Below are 18,246 nucleotides of genomic sequence, written 5' to 3' on the forward strand. Positions count from 1 at the left end.
AGCCTGGACGGACCAGAGAGGTACCCGCATCCATGGACAGATGTAGTGATAAGGCATGTATAGTTATTACTTAGTGACCCAAGTTCGATTTTGCTAATTACATGTTTCGTTTTTTTAATAGATATGGGGTCAAAACTGACCGGAGAAACTACTCAATCGGATTAGTTTACGATCCATCCAGCTGGTTCAAACGGTGCATTCTGATTTGCTGTTTTATAAAATCCAACACTAAATCGGATCAAATACCTGATCGGTTCTGATCAGGCCAATTGAACCGATTGGTTCGATCCGATTTTCAAAAGATTGATATCCAAAGAAATGCATATTCACCTTCAATTTTGAATATATATATATATATATATATATATATATATATATATATATAATTATCCTAACATTTAAAAAGGATAAATTTTAGTTTTATCTGATGAATAATTGGTTTAACATTTGTTGTTTTATTGTCCAAGCTCGATCCAATAGAGACAAGCCTGGACAGACCACAGAGGTACCCGCGTCCATGGACAGATGTAGTGATAAGACATGTATAGTTATTACTTAGTGACCCAAGTTCGATTCTTGCTAATTACATGTTTCTTTTTTTTTAATATATAGGATCAAAACTGACCGGACAAACTGCTCAATCAGATTGGTTTGCGATCCATCCAACTGGTTCCATCAGTGCATTCCGATTTGTTGTTTTATAAGAACCCAATACTAAATCAGATCAAATACTTAATCGGTTCTGATCAGGCCTTGGTTCGATTCGATTTTCAAAACATTGATATAAATGCATATTCACCTTCAACTTTGAATATATATATATATTATAATTATCCTAATATTTAAAAAGAATAAATTTTAGTTTTATCTAATGAATCATTGATTTAACATTTATTTAATTATTATATTATATCTTTTAAATAAATTTATAGATAAATTGAAAGAGTTTTTATATTTTGATAGTTTTTTAACTATATTAATAATTAATAAATATTTTCAACAGTTGTTTTTGTGATTGTTTTATATGTGGCATGTATTTTGTCAAGTTGATTGTACAATAAATATTTTAAACATAGTTTAAATTTGAAATGTCTAATAGAACACTTAAATAACGACTAAATCAGTCATTTCAAATTTTTCATTATATTGATCTTACTTGAAAACGTTAAGAGTTATTTGTATTTTTTCAAAAATAAAATGAGTAAATTTAGACCTTATCCCAATTTAAAAACAGAAATGCTCATGTTGTTATCAATTCGAGAGAAAAAAAATGTAGAATTACCATATAGTTTGACCGATTTGCAAATCAATCCCCGTGTTTTAAAAGTTTGCAAACAAAAGTTCTGTGATTTGTGAAATTTGCAGTTAAAAAATATGTAAGTCAATTTTTTGGGCAAACATTATTTGTATTATTAGTTAATTTGCAAAAAGTTAAACCTAGTATTTTCAGTAATTTTCAAAGTCAGTCTTATTAATTGCTCCAAATAGCTACCTTTTGGGTAAATAGTCACGACAACAATTAACAGAATGACTGAGTCTGTAAATTGCACAAAGTACAAACCTCTATTTGTAAACTTTTAAACCACGAGGAATGTTTTTACAAATCGGCCAAACCACATAGTTTATTTTGTTTTTTTCTCATTTGTGATGAATCTGGACAATCCCTTGATAATCATCCCGTGAGATCTCAAAATCGTCATCTGAGTCAGATTAGAATAAGCTGAAGACTTTTTCTATTGATGGCATGTAAATAGTATTTTCATAAGGATACAAATGTATTCCTCATAAAAAAAATCATTTAACTTCTGCTTTGAAAACATAAAAAAATGTTAACAAAAATAAAAATGCTTAGAGTAATAAGAATTATTTTGACTCGATATCAAATAAAACAAGTCTTCATCAACGATGATAAAAACTTCATGCTTATAAAACGTATAACAATTTAAAGGATAAGTACACTTCATCGCATCAAGTAGTAAAGTTCATAATAACAAGTCGATCCCATGAGGATTGGTATCTAATTACCAAATCTACTGAAATCCTTTATTCTCTAAGCAATTAATAAAGTAAACTTGAGTTTTAAACTAAGAATATAAATGGCAATTGAAATAAAGACAATACTTTGATAAATTGATTTATTAATGATGAATGATAACTAGGACTTTGGATCTCTTAACTAACTCATATGAATCAAAATAAGCAAAAACATTATTTTTGAATTAATAAAAGGCGATGATTCTCCTAAATAAAGAGGTAACTCTCGCCAAGAATGAGTACTTCTACTAACAAATATACTTAGGTCGATGCTTGGTTAGGTAAAACCCCTAACACTACTTGCAAAGGCATTAATCTCTATAAAAACCAAGAGCAATCCGTAACTTAGAGCACGTGGCCGCACTATCTGTTAAAGTATAAGAATAACTTAAATTGACATTGGTGCTTCCATCGATTTTGGTATCTTCTGGTCCAATATGATAATATAAATGCTAGAGGAAGGTGAATAGTGTTTATTAGCCTTTTAAAAATTATATCTTTTGCTTATTAAAAGTATGCTCAATAGTATTAATTTGCACCTTTAAGTCGTGGCTCAAAATATCTTGAGATTCCAAGGCGTTACAAGCGATCGACAACCTAGATGTGCTCAAATAAGTCGACAGGATAAACATTTGATACTGCAAAAATGATGAAATCATGCAAATTTAGAAAGAATGTTCTAATTATGGATATGAATTGATGGACCAAAAAAGGGGCAGCTTATAATAATTACCTCCTCCTTTAAATTTTTATACAATTTTGTTCAAATAATCGAATCAATTTTGGTCTTTACATGGCATAAGAGCATAGGCAGTAGAGGATGGAAAAAACAAAAAAGATTCATCTTTTGCTTATTAAAAGTATGCTTAATAGTATTAATTTGCACATTTATAAAAATATTTGCGGAATTAGATAAATGTGCAAATTAAGTACTTTTTAATAAAAGATATAGTTATTGTCTTTAAAACCTTTTAAGCAATAAAAGTTATCACAATGAAATATTTGCAAGCAAAATATAAAGACAATAAATAAAGAGAGTATGGATAGAAAAGTTTAGCCACATGATTTATCTAGGTTTGGCAACTACGACCTACGTACTGTTCACGAGAGAACCTCTCAAGGTTTTCTATTGTGATTCTTTTAACGGGCAAGAATCAAGCCTGCGAGTCTTTTACAACCTAAAAGCTATCCAAGTGAATATCTCCCTGATATCCACTTCTCTCAAACTTAACGAGTGTTTGAGAAACTCCCCTCTCAATTTTTAACGAGCTATACTGAGAAAAACTCACCCCTCAATTTTTAGAGAGCTTAATTGAGAAAATCTTACAACCTTAAGCTTACGGGTGCTTAAGAACCAAACACGCTTTTACTATGAGACAATGAGAACCTAAAAAGATTCAAGATACACACTTGATTTTTCTCACAAACATGAAAGAATGTATATTTGTATTATAACACTCTTCTCTCTTTGATCTTTCTAGGAGAGAAAGAAGAATGAATGGAAAATAAACAAAACTTTCAGCACAACAATGGAGCTTTCTTCTCTTTACAACAATTTTGAATTCTTCCCCCAACCTTCATAATGAGTATTGCATCTCTATTTATAGGCAAATGAAGAGTGGTGATGTAACATCTTTGCTAAGGATCCAAAATGTAATTTGTAATCAAGTTTATCTGTAAATAACATTTTTGGTCTTTGTACATATGTAAAATAACACTTCGGTCATATAAAACAAAAATGAAGAGTTGACTTTCAAATTAACTTAAGTTTAGCCTTAGTTTAACTTAAATTTAGCCTTAGTTTAGCTTAAGTTTAGTGTTGTTTTAGCATGTAGTTTAGCGTTCATTTAGCACGTACTTAACACGAATATTAGCACGAATATTTCCCGAATGTTGGTACTAATATTTTCTCAAACATAGTTATAAATATTTTTCCGAACATTGGTATTAAATTCTGCCAATATATTTTCGTATAAAAAAGTAATCAACTTCCTTTAAATAAATAAATACATTTTTATGAATGAAAGAGGTTTAATCAAACATGTTTATTTATATCGCCCCTCCGCCGAATGATCTCCTATCCTGGAGAATTGCTGATGTGGTGGACTCGGAGGGAGACTGGATCTGGTCTAAGTTCGACTCCTTTCTTAGCCTGGAGACCCTCCTTAATATTAGAGGTGTGAAGATTAGTAATCAGGAGGAGGATAAGGACAAACACTGCTGGGCCTTGACTAATAATGGTTCTTATTCTTGCAAATCGGCCTATGAAGCTTTTACCCCTAATAGGGCTGATCCTCCTTTGGAAATTTGGAAGTCCATTTGGGCCCTCAAAGTCCCCTACCGCATTAGGAGTTTCCTATGGCTGGGAGTCAAAGACAGGCTCCTCACGAATGCAGATAGACACAGAAGGCACTTGGCTGTATCTGGTGCCTGTAGCAGATGCAGCGGCCATGTGGAAACCTTGTGCCATGCTTTGAGGGATTGCCCGAATAGTAGAAAGGTTTGGGAAGGGGTCCTTCCTCACCACATCCTTCCTTCCTTTATGGGGTTCTCTGATATTGACTGGTTCTCTGAAGGCGTTAATGGGAATTTGTTGGCCAGTATGGAGCACGGGGCTATTCTCTTCGCTATTATTTGTCACCAAATGTGGAAATGGAGGAATGAAGAGTTATTTGCTGAGAAGACTGTCTTTATTCCTGACCTCCGGTTTTACTTCTCGAAAAAACTCTCTGTTATTACAAAGAGTTTTGAAGGAGAGCCCCTGGTTCACCCCTCCTCGGTTAAAGAGGTCCAGTTAGTTGGTTGGAGGAAGCCTAGGGAAGGGGTTGTCAAGTTGAATACGGATGGCTCCTGCCTTAGTAATGGCAGAATTGCTGCTGGTGGAGTTCTTCGGGATGCTGGTGGCGCCTGGCTGGCTGGGTTTACCCATAACTTAGGTACGGGCTCCTCCTTTACTGCAGAGCTCTGGGGGATCTTGTCTGGCATTAAACTCGCCATTCGCATGGGTGTTAAAAGACTTTCGGTGGAGTCTGACAATTTGGAGGCTATCAACAGGATTTCGGATAGACAGGCTGTTTGTCTTAAGAGTCAGAATCTCATTAAAGCCATCTTGAGGCTTCGTCCTGCCTTCGATTCTCTTACCTTCTCCCATATTTATAGGGAGCAAAACTGCGTGGCGGATCGCTTGGCAGCTGCTGGGCATGGAGGGATGTTAGGTGTTTCTACCCTTTCCGTTCCTCCTTCTTTTCTGTTACCTTCTCTTCTTGAGGATAGGATTGGAGTCTTCCTAGACTGATCCCGGGTTAGGGTTTTGTTTGTTTGTTTTTTTTTCTTCCCTTCTTACCAAAAAAAAAAAACATGTTTATTTATTCTTTGGCCTTAATATACATACATATAATATATTTAATAATATTAAACTAAAGATATACTAAATGTGTCATTTTAGTCTTTTAATGTTTGGTTTGATATTATAGAGTGTATCTTATAATAAAACATGACATATATATATATATATATATATATATATATATATAAGAGATCCAGTGTGACAAGCCTTATTGCGTGACAACTATGGTAATTTTGTAATTTGTTAAAAACGGGCGGGGTATATTGGTAATTTTGCGCGCTTGTATAAATAGGCTCTTTAACCGACGGCTTTTCATTTCTCCTTCGGTTTTTCTCACTGCTCAACTTCCTCTCATTTCCGATCGTTCTCTCCTCATTTTCGATCGTTTTCTCCTTATTTCCGATCCTTTTCTTGTCAAATATTTTCTTCGATTTCCTTTTTCCGGCTCTCATTTCGTGTATTTCTAACTTTATCGGTAAGTTCCTCCATACTTTCGTGTATTTTTTTCTTAAGTTTCTATAGTTATTTTCCATGGAAAATGTTGCGTTTGAGTAAGCTTTTTTTTTTCCTTTGTTCACGTTAGATATTGCATTGTTCATGTTCTTAGTTTATTTGTTTAGATTTTCTGTTTAGGTTATGTATTTTGTTTTTGTTTTGTTACTTATTTTCTAAGGTTTCAACGGCTTTGCATTTCTCATTTTTTCCGGCTCTCATTTGTTAGTTTTCTGACTTGTATATGTTTTTTTTTGTTTTTCAGAATATATCATAATGTCTAAAGCTACTTCCAGTAGAAATGATCGTTTGTCTGAGAATGTTATTCATCTTTCATTGCTTGATGCAATAAACTCTGAATATATACAAGAGGATGAAGATAGGTACTATTTGTTTATATATGTTTTCATGGAACAATATATGTATTCCTTTGGAACAATATATGTATTTTGTTGAACTTAGTATTGTTGTTGATTTTTTTTGTTCTGTTTCAAGGGTCTCTGAAAAGAAAAGTAATGATGGAAGTAAGAAGAGATTTGTTAAGAAATCTGCTTGTAGGAAAAAATCATCAACTATGGATGTGCCTGTTATAGATGATGACAGCAGTTCAGATGCTTTGAAGGATGTAGAAAGTGATTCTGATGTAGATGAAAGTTATTCTGATGCTCGGGATAATATGAATGATCCTGATTTTGTGATCAGTGTGAGTACACCATCAGAAGAACAACAAGGAGAAGATGAATATGTTGTTTCTCGCAGAGATCAAAAGAAAAGAAATGTCGGAGTGAATGTGAAGGGAGATGGTGCTTCTAGATTGAAGAGGCAGAAGGTTGAGGTTGTGAAGGGAGATGATGCTTCTAGATCTGGTTCCAAGGCTGTGAACCGTAGTTTTAAAAGAAGGATGGTGAAGAAGGACAATCATGATTTTGTTATGGAGGAAGATTTTTCTGCTCTAAGATTGAATCAAAGGGTTTGTCCAACAGATTTTTATAACTTTATTAAAAGTATGCCAGAGACACACAAAGCAGCTATTAGGGATATAGGCTTTGGTGGTTTTTTTGTCTCTAAATATTGGGAAGCACAAGTCATCTTTTTGTGCCAAGGTTGTGGCTGTTGTGGACCCAAACAGATGCTGTTTTCTCCTTCCTGATAATGAGCGTATTGATTTGAGTGAAGAAGATTTCCATTCAGTTTATGGTCTGCCATGGGGAGGAATGGAAATTCAGGAATGCAATAATAATAGTGGGGAGAGTTGGGCTAAGTTTTGAGAGATATGGAGGAAGATATTTGGTCTCAAGAGTGGTAGTCCTGTGGATAAAGTTGTGCTTTATATGCTGTCAAATTTGTTGCTAGTGGATGTTTGCAATGAGTTCATTTGGAACTTTATCATTGTTGTTGTCAACTATTGCATTCGATCAACGAAGAATAGGTCATCGTACCATAAGTTTTTATTCAGTTGCATGAATGTGAATGAAATTTCAAAGCTGGATTCGTGCCGCTTTGGTTTTAGGCATCTTATGGATTCTGTTCGTGCTTACAAGTCCGGTCCTAATCCAAATTATTTCACAGACCCACTTCCATTTATTATGGTAATTGTTTGAATGTGTTGGAACAATTGTTTCAATTTGTTGGAACAATTTATGTTTTTATTTGGAACAATTTATGTATTTGTTTATAACTTTTTTTCTCTTGTGTTTTCTTATAGATATGTTATTTTGATCGTTTGCAACGTGGCGTTGATTTGAAGCCAAGGATATATCCACTAACCTCTGTGTGGAACAAGGATTTAATCTCTGATAGAATTAAGTTGGAAAATCTCAGTGGATTTGGCAATGGGATTGTTTTGAAGAGATTAGTGGAATCTGAAGCGGAGGTAGAATGTGAAGGCCCAAAGGTAGAAGGTAAGAAGAAGAAGAAAAGAAGAAGCAGATAGAAGAAGAAGAAGAACATCAAAATATTCCAGCCGAACAAGAAGAAAAAAATAGTCAAGAAAAAGGAGTTTCTGGCTGTCCCAGTAACTTCATGGTATGCAACTTTGCTTTTCTTTGATATAGAAGATATTGTTTCTTTTTTATAAATTAGTAAATAGTGTTTCTATAAATGCAGGAATTTATGAGTAAGTTTAAATTTGTGGCTAAGAGATTAGCTACTGATGTTACTGAGATGTATATTTTGCTGGATAAAGCAGAAAGTATGTTTGAGGAGAATGACTTACCTGTGCGAATTAATACATTGTTTGAGAACATGTTTACGAAGTATAGAGTGAGTAAGGAAGAGATGATGAGCCAGCATTAAGAGTGAATGACAGCAAGTCAGCATTCATGAAAAGTATTCAAAGAATCTGATGAGGAAAATGATTTTTTTAATCTTTTTGGTTTTTAGGAAGAATATAATACAGTGGATGAAGAATACAACAAACAGTTAGAGAGAAAGAGAGCAGAAGCATTAGAGAAATAGAGAGAACGAGAAAGTATGGGCAGAGAAGGAGAAGGAGAAGGAGAAGAAGAAGAAGAAGAAGAAGAAGAAGGAAGGAAGGAAGGAGTAGTGAAGAAAGTGAGAGGGAAAGTAGAGACAGAGGAAGGACTGAAGTTGACAAAAAGAAGAAATTCTTCTCCTTATTTTGAGTTGTTGAGTCAGTCCTTACCCGATGAAGCTGTTTCAGATAAAATGTAATTTATTTTATTGGAATAATTTGTGTTTGTTTGTTTTGGAACAATTGAATCAATGTCTGTGGATTAATTGATGTTTTATATTATTTGTAGGACTGGTTATATAGTTTGTATAAATGAAGATCGAGGCAATGAGGTTGTTGATTGTACTGATGAAATCTTGTAAATGATTATGTGTAGAACAAATGGTTCAGTTGCTTGGAACATTTCATATATATGTGTGGAACAATGTATCTTTATGTTATGTATTTGAGTTGTTTTATATTTTGAACATGGATGTTGATGCTTTGTCAAATAATGGAAGTGATACAGACATGTCTGATGATGCTGCTGATGATGATGATGATATAGACCTAGAGTCTTTGCCTGATAAGTGCTAGATGAATTTGCAAAACTGTGCAGATGGGCTGACAAGAATTTATGTGCTGGGAGGACAATTTTCACCACTTTTGAAACTTATATTTTTGGTCAAGAGGTGAATGTATGTATTTTGAGGAGGGATCTTCGTGATTTGGCTGATATAGGTGCGATAGGGTGTGGCCCAATTATTTATTACATGATGTGTTTTTTTTAATCTACCATTCCATGTTTGTATTAGTGATTATCTTTCTTTTTTTAATGGCATGTTTACTGTTTATATTGTGTGTGTTTTGTACAGTCACCTCTATGATGTGATGCAGAATAATGTGAGATTGGATACGAACTTCTCCCTTGTTGATCCAAACAGGAGTAATACAATTGAAAGTTTTAAAACGGTAGAGGAGAAGATTATGTTTTTGTCAGAGGGATATGGACAGTCTGGCAACCAATATTTGTATCTGATACCGCGAAACAAAGAGTATGCATTATTTACCTGTACTGATGATCTATTTTAGTTGGTTAATAATGTAGTTTAGTTGTACTAATGTAATTGTTTTGTTCAGTTATCATTGGACTTTGACTGTTGTTGATCTTGAGATGAAACATGTTTTTATGTTGGATCCATTGAAGGCTCGTTTAGGTGTGAAAAATGATGAATGGAGATTTGTTGTTGATGGGTATGTTTAATAATCAAATGCCTTTTCATAATGTATTACATTTTTTGAATGCAATAGTTTATATGAATTTGATTTTGTAGATCTATTAATTCTTTCTATAGTGAGAAGTTTGTAGTAAAATGGATTTGCCCTGGGGTATGTCTTTATTTTGTATTTGCGTTTTTTCTTGTATGTATATTTGTATATTTTTGTTTTTTTGTTTTTAAGTTGTTCGTATTTTGTTTTTGCAGAAGTTTCCAACTCAGACAGATACCACAAGATGTGGGTATTACGTAATGAAGTACATGCGTGATATAGTGTCTGAGAAAGTTTTGAAGATTGATGAGATTGTAAGTGTTATTGTTTGGAACAATTGGTGTTTCTTCTTGGAACATTTCATTGATTTTGTTGGAACAATTATTGTTAATGTATGACATGTTGAAATTATAGTTTTGATGCATGATTTTAATTATGATCTGTTTTTTAGTGGAATAAGGATCCAAAGAAGTTGTCATATAGTATAGATGAGATAAATGAATTACGACAAGAGTTGGCAAATATTGTTTTGAAATTTGCTATTGATAATGGGGATGGTGGAGGAGGGCGTGGAAGGAGGACTGTTAAGGAATCAAAGTACGCCCATTCTCCTTTTATTTGTCGGCATCCAAGGTTGGTGGAGAACATTGATAACTGTCAAAGGAGAATTGTTGAATGTGCATTTAGTCCTCATAAAAGCAGGTAAGAAGTTGAAGCTATGTTGTTATATGAATTTATATGTTATTTTGGCATATACTAATTGTTTTTTTCCTTGTTTTGAAGTGATGTATTTTTTGGCGATGGACAAACATATATTAATAAAATATAGATTCTATCTCTTTCTGGCAAGGAACATCTTGTTAATAATGTTGTTGATGCCTGAAGTTCAATTTTGAACAGTCAAGAAATGAAGAAATCTGAATGAAAAGTCAAAAGATTTTTTTTCACTGCCTATGTTTTTGTATGTTGCTTAACTTTGTAAGTTTATTTTTTCTTTTCATTTTGTAAATAATTATTTTGCTAACTGTTGTTTTGCTTATTTTGTAGACTTTACTGTTTTATAGAGTTAGCATAGGCATCTCAACATAAGCGGAAAAGGTTGCCTATTTTAAGCAAAGGCTTGAGAGTGAACTTGATTTTGCCAATGTTAAGAACTTGGTTAATGCTGACTTGGTAAGTTTTATTTTCAAATAACTGATACTAGTATCGTTTAGTAATTTGAGTATGATAGTTTATAATATGCAATGAATATTAATGACATTATATTTGTTGGAACAACATAAATATCCTATTGGAACAATTTTAATTTCTTATTGGAACAAGATAAGTTTCCGGTTGGAACAACATAAATATCATGTTGGAACAGCAGCAGCTGAAGGGTATAAAATGTATTCAGATACTTATGTATTTTGTTGTTTATTAGGTTTTTTCCCTGTTATCTTTCATGCACATTTCTATTTGATTGTTGTGAACAATCTTGCAAAGAGGGTTGAAATAGTGGATAACAGAACACTCCCACATAACGTTAATCGTTCTAAGAAGTACGGGAATTGCCCAGAATATCTGGTATGTTGTAACATAATTTACTTCATGTTGTGAATTTTATGTTTATTATTTATTTGCATATATGATAACATATTTTCTGTTTTGTGTGTTGCAGTTAAAGTCCTATGTTGAATTTGTGTACAAAAATGATGCTTCTTCATGAAAACGAATGTGTGAATACAAAATGCATTTGATGAACATGAAATGGAGAGGGAAGAGTAACAACAATGATTGTGGTATTTTTCTTTTGAAGCATATGGAAACATATATGGGGCAGAGTGTAAATGAGTGAGATATTGGACTGACAAAGAATTCTAAGGTATATGTTGTAAATTCTTTATGTAATATTTTGTATTACTATTATTCTTTTTTCTTATATGATTTTTTTTTTGCAGGAAAAGAGTTTAGAAAGCTTAGAGTTCAGTATTGCTGGACCATTTTATTCAATCCTATAAATGAGTTTCTTGGTGAAATTGATAAGAATTCAAAAGAATGGACAGTTAAAGCTGGATTGAATTTACAATAGCATAAATTTAATAATTAATATTAATATGAAAGATTGGATTGGCTGAACTATTTTTACATAATCAACCCTGCCTAGTTATAGGTGGGCTTCATCATGCACCAGTTAGGTGGTCCTAAAGTCATTTTCCTTGTCCAAGCTAGGCAATTTTAGAATATTGAATTTCACCATTGTTTATATAAAACTCATAAATATTGAATTTCACCATTTTAGACGTTAGGAGTAAAATTGCTTCTGGTCGTAAACGTTAGGGTTATTTTTTCACCTTATCTCATCTAAACAATATATAAAATGAATAATTAATATTAATAGGACATGTTGGACTAGGTTAGCCCGTAGTGTTTTTACAAAATCATTCCCGCTCTAGATATAAGCGGGCTTCAACAGGCATGGGTTAGGTGGTCCTAAAGTTATTTTCTTTATCCAAGCTCGACACATTAGATGCGGGCCTAGACAGGCTAGATGGGTACTCGGACCATTGAACATGTCATATTGTAACCGAAATAAAAAAATATCATGGAGAAATTATATTATACAACTTAATGCATCACGTCATCCGTGTATCAAGCCAATATTTGATATTATGTCATATTTTTTAGAATTTGGTGTTTATAAATTATGTTTTAGAGTTTATCTTTTACTGTTTAGAGTTTATATTTTAGGGTTTAAAATTTTAGATAAATAATTAATAAAAAATAAAAATTAATTAATTACACAGTTTATGTGTAGTGCAGGGACAATTTGGGGTCAATCATTACCAAGGTATACTGTAATTGTTTTATAGTCTTGGTGAAATTAAAATCCAAATCAGAGTACTGAAATATAAATTAAAAATGATTAACAAACCACTAATCCTAATTAGCAACTTCCATTTATAACATGATTACTAAATGGGCTGCTATTTCTGAGATTACAGTAAGGTTTAGGAGAAAATAGAATCTATAAATCTAAAACAAAACAGACCGTAAAAACAGCAACACAAGCATAACAACTAATGTATAACTAACACTAAAATAACTATGAACATAATTCATGTACTCCTCTCTTGGCTTTGCCTTGTTTCTTCTCACCTCATTCTTCAAATCACACCGTTCGAAATCCGATCGAAATGGAAAAACTCCTTGATGTATAAAACGATTATCCAATCTCACTTTTTGAATCCCATTTCCGTTCTTAAACTTCAACCAAAACAAGTTATAATATCTGGCAACCAAAGCAACATCAGCATTACAAAAACCAATTGGATAACAAGTCTGCATCTCCTCTTTTTCAACACTAACTCTCATCCTTTTCCTCCATTCTTTTTTCTTATAAATCTCCATTACCCACAAATCAAAAAAGCCACCTGCTTTACCTATTACACCAAGCTTCCCCTCATAATCCGTCAATCGAACATTGTTATAACGGTTAGTGAAAGGAAATGAAAATAGATTATACTTTTCATCATCAACGTCGAATGCCAAATTGTTCTTTTTTATTGTCAGCTAGTGAAACTTCCCACACACAGAAATAGTTGGAATCCAACTGTGAAGTTGATCGTCATATGACAATTTTACTTGCTCAATCTGCCTCCATTTACCGACCGCTAAATCAAAAATTTCACATCTAAGACAATAGTGTTTACAAAAGAAACGTGGTTTGGGTTGAGATAATCTCACTATTTTGTAATGTAAAGGCTTTGATTTTAAAACTCTAATGGCTATCGACTCAGTGAAATATTTAGTCTTGGGGTTTGGAATATGTTGCCATTCTTTAGTGAGAGGTTTGCAGACATAGTATCGAGGAATCCTCTTATCCTCACTACAAACCAAAATCCCTTGTACGAACGAAGCTTTAACCATTATTACAGAAGGAGAGGGTAAAAAATCGAGAGAGATATGAAAATTTGGATTTTCATAAGACAAAAAGAAGCAGGAGTTTTACTACCTCTCATGGTTTGTAAGAAAAAACCGGATAAATTATTGGTTCTTTGAGAATGGAGATTTAAGAAGGATGACTCCTAAGTGAGACGATTGCAGTCTTTAGAAAGGAGTCTGCAAGTTGATAGAGTTTTGAATGAAGAACGAGATAAAATCTCGAAGAGCATATCGGAAGTAACTTGAACTTGGATAGAACTAGATTCCATTGAGTAGGATTGAAAAGATTTACAAAAAGAAGGAGGAAAGAGCTGGTTTTGACAGTGATATAGAAGACTTAAGAAAAAAGTTGTTTTGAGAAATAGAAATCGAGGGTTGTGTAGTTGTAAAGAAATAGAAATCGAGGGCTATATAGTTGTATATATAGTTTTCAAAGTTGGGGACTATATAGTTGTATATATACAGTTTTCAAAGTTGGGCACTTCTATCAGTATTTGGAATTCTATTCCTATTAGTAAAAGGAGAGTAGTAAATTTTTATACTGATGTGTAAATTCGGGGTTTTTTTTAAATCTTTATTTATATTACTTTTATTTTAGCGTTTTTACATAAATGATAATAATATTTTGGGTAAATAATTATAAGGTCCTTATATTTTTATTTTTTTATTTTGATAAAAATGCATACATCATTTTATAGATACGAAAACATCAAGTACAACAAGAAAAGTAAGGAATAAAACCTTACATAAGTATAAGTTATGCCTATTACAAAATCCATAAAGGTAAAAAAAACGACTACAACGAGCAAAATAAACCATTAAAAGGTATGGGTAAAATAAACAATAGATGAAATATATATTTCTTCAAACACCAAATTTGCAGAAAAACACCTGTATTCCCATCTTCAGCATTTAAACTTTTCTGAATCTTCGGATCTAAGTCATTTCTTTTGCAATCACATAGATGTAGTGATCTACGTATAAGATCTACCATTTCTGCTCTTGCTAAAACAGAAAAAAGTTACAAATGAAAAGATAACAAACAACAGATGCAATTCAAGCGGAATAAAGGATTTGGTGAAATATATGCAATTCAACTATAATTTATTGAACAAAGAAGAAGAAAAATAAAACAACAGAACGGTGTAAGGAGGAAAAAGGAAAACAATCTTCCTTCTTCCTCCTTAAATAGAAGACTACAACTTGAAAAAGAAGAAAAATTCAATCAATAGGAAGATTAATGGATGAAATTGGTGAAGAATTGATGAAAATTGAAGAAAAAGGGAAGGGGCAGTTATAGAAATTTTTTTGGAGAGGGAGAGAAGAGAACGGTTCCTCATCTTATGTTTTTACTTAACACGCTAGTAAGTCCATATTATTATAAGGTCCTTAAGTTTTATCTTAATCGATTCTTTAGTCATTCAATTTGTTTTTATAAATGAAAGTCCAAAATTGCCCCTAGTTATATACATAAAAAAATTTATCTTTTAGTTTCAAATTTAGTCTAATTAGTTTTAATGAAGTTTTCGAACTACCTATACACCGAAATTAATATACTTAAAAAAATGTATTATTAATTGTCTTTAATTGTGATTATTTTTTCTTTATTTTTTTATATAATATCTTTAAAGTAACATTAAATATTATTATAAATTTTTTATAGTTTTTTTAAAATCATATATTTTTTTTCTTTATTCGTAAAATTTATTATAGTTGTAATTTTTTTTACAATGATAGTGTTACTCCTATTTTAATAATTTTAAAATATTTTTCATTAATTTTTTAGTCAATAAATTTTATGTTATTAAATTAAAGTTTTATAATTATATAAAAATTAATAAATCAATTACTTTATATTGGAGAGATTGTGATTATGTAGAAAAAAATATATAATAGGAAAAAATAGATGTTTTATTTAAAACATAAAATAAGGGTAATTTTGGTATTTTAAAATTTATTTAGTATAGTTTGATCATTGACCCAAACATAAGGACTAAGAGCATCTCCAAGAGACTCTTAGTGAACTCTCTAAAAATAATATAAATAATTGACTCTTAGTGATTTAAGAGTGGCTAAGATATATCATCTCCAACAATACTCCTTATATTCACTCCTTATTTATTATTTTATTATTAAGATTATTATTTATTGTTACATTACCAATAGTGTGAGGAGAGAGACTCATTAATAATAAATTATTATTAAAAAATGAAGTTAGAAGAGAGACTCATCAATAATGCATTTTTTTTGAAACTCAATAATGCATTTTCTATTTTATAATTTAGTAAGTTGTTTACTTTTGCTGTTAACCATTTGTTATTTACCAAACATTAATAATTAAACAGCTAATAACAAACGGTTAACAGCAAAAGTAAACAACTTATTGCAATCGCAAATAGCAACAACTATTAGCTAACAATAGAACTAAACTCACTCTCAAAAAAGAATTTATAAATCGCTAACATAGCCTAAGACCCTCTAGACTTAAACTTTTCTATTATTTTATTACAGTGTGAGTTTCTAAATTTCATTTTTCTTATCTAAGTCCCTAAACTCTTACTGTTTTATGCATAACGTCCTTGATCAATTATATTACATTAATTTATCTTTCATTAACATTTTTATTACAATTAATAGTAAAAGTTAATAATTATATGAATTATAGCATTAAAGAGTAATACATAAAACAGTAAAAGTTGAATAGAGTCTTATGAAAGAGTAAATTTAAATAAATGATTCCTTTTTTTTTGTAAGTAAATAAATGATTCCTTTAATACCACATTTAATCCAAAACTTTAAGGTAGTGAATTAATAGATCTATGAATATTATTTCAATGTGAATTTCCAATGACAACCTTCACTTGCATTTGTGGATTATGTTTCTCTAGAAATTTTGTGACTAATATATCAAAATTTTGACAAATTTGTAGTATATTTTAATAACTTAATAAGGATAAAGTGTTATATAAGAGGGAATATAGTATATGATTAAAATAGAATTTTCCATTGAAAATCTACAAGTCTAAAACAAAACAGATCAAAGTAAACAAAAACAACATAAACAGAACAATAAATATAGAACTAAAATAACAGTGAACACCATTTAGGCACTCCTTTTTTAGTTTTGCTGTGTTTCGTCTCAGTTCATTCTTCAAATCACAAAGCTCGAAATCAGATCGGAACGGAAAAACTCCTTGATACATCAAATTACTATCCAATTTCACTTTTTGAACATCATTTCCATTTTTAAACTTGAATAATAAGAAGCTATGATATCCAGGCACCAACGCAACATCAACATTACAAAAACCCACTGGATAAAAAGTCTGCTTATGCTCTTTCTCAACAGATTCGGTACTAACTCTCAGCATTTTTCTCCATTCTTTTTTCTTATAAATCTCCATTGCCCACACCTCCATAAAGTTACTTTCTTTGCATATTACAACAAGTTTCCCTTCATAATCTGTCAATTGAACATCATTGTAATTGTTAGTGAAAGGAAGTGAAAACAAATCATATTTTTCATCAACGACATCGAATGCGAAAACGTTGTTTCTGAATGTCAACCAGTGAAATTTCCCACACGCAGAAATAGGTGGATTCAAACAACAAAGCTGCTCCTCACATGGCAATTTTACCTGCTCAATTTGCCTCCATTTTCCCACTGTTGAATAAAAAATCTCATATCTAAGACAATAGTATTTACCGACGAATAACCGCTTCGGTTCCGATAACCTCACTATCTTGTAGTGTAAAGGGTTTGCTTTTAAAACCTTAATGCCTATCAACGCAGTGAGATATTTATTTTTCGGGTTGGGAATACATTGCCATTCTTTAGTGAGAGGCTTACAAACATAATATTTAGGATTTTCTTTATTCTCACTACAAACCAAAATTCCTTGTAGCGATGAAGCTTTAATCCTTACACAATGAGAAGGTAAAAAATCAAAAGAGATGTTACTAATTGGATTTTGATCGGAGAAAAAAAGGAGCAGAATGGTTAGATATTATGGTTTGTAAGAAAAAACCAGATAGAGTTCTGGTTCGTTGGGAATAAAGATTTAAGAAAGCAGACTCATAGATGAGACTATTGTATTCCTTTGAAACAAGTCTCCAATTTGCTAGTGTTTTCAAAGATGAACAAGATAGAATTTCGAACACCATATCGGAACTAAGTTGGGTAAGACTAGACTCCATATTGAAGTATAAAATTTTGATAATCGATAGAATTTTTTTAGGGAAATGCAGTATTTAGACTAATTGAGCAGGAAATGTAATATAGGTATATATAGTATTTCCAAACTTGGGGAAAAGGAATCCTTTAAGTATTTGTAAATCAATAGTTATATTTCTAGCATATTACTAGTTATTAAGGTAACTGTAATTTGGATAAATTAATGTCATATAGATTATTAATTGTGTATTAGTTTTATTTTTAAAAAACTGAACAATTTAATAGGTCATTAATTAAGTTCAACTAAACCATACTTTGACTAAAGTAAAGTATGATCAGATTAAACAAAATAAATACATATTATGATTATGTTATTTGTAGACCAGGGCATGGCCGGGCTAGGCCAGGCCTGTCGGGTTTTTAATAAAACCTGACGAGCCCAAGCCCAACCTAGCTCAGTCCGCAATAAATTGAGTCGGGTTCGAGCTCGGGTCTAAATATGAATTCCAAACTCGCCCATCCAAACTCATCTATATATTAAAAAAAATACAATTA

Source organism: Euphorbia lathyris, chromosome 9 (assembly GCF_963576675.1).
Source record: "Euphorbia lathyris chromosome 9, ddEupLath1.1, whole genome shotgun sequence".
Classification (NCBI taxonomy): Eukaryota; Viridiplantae; Streptophyta; class Magnoliopsida; order Malpighiales; family Euphorbiaceae; genus Euphorbia; species Euphorbia lathyris.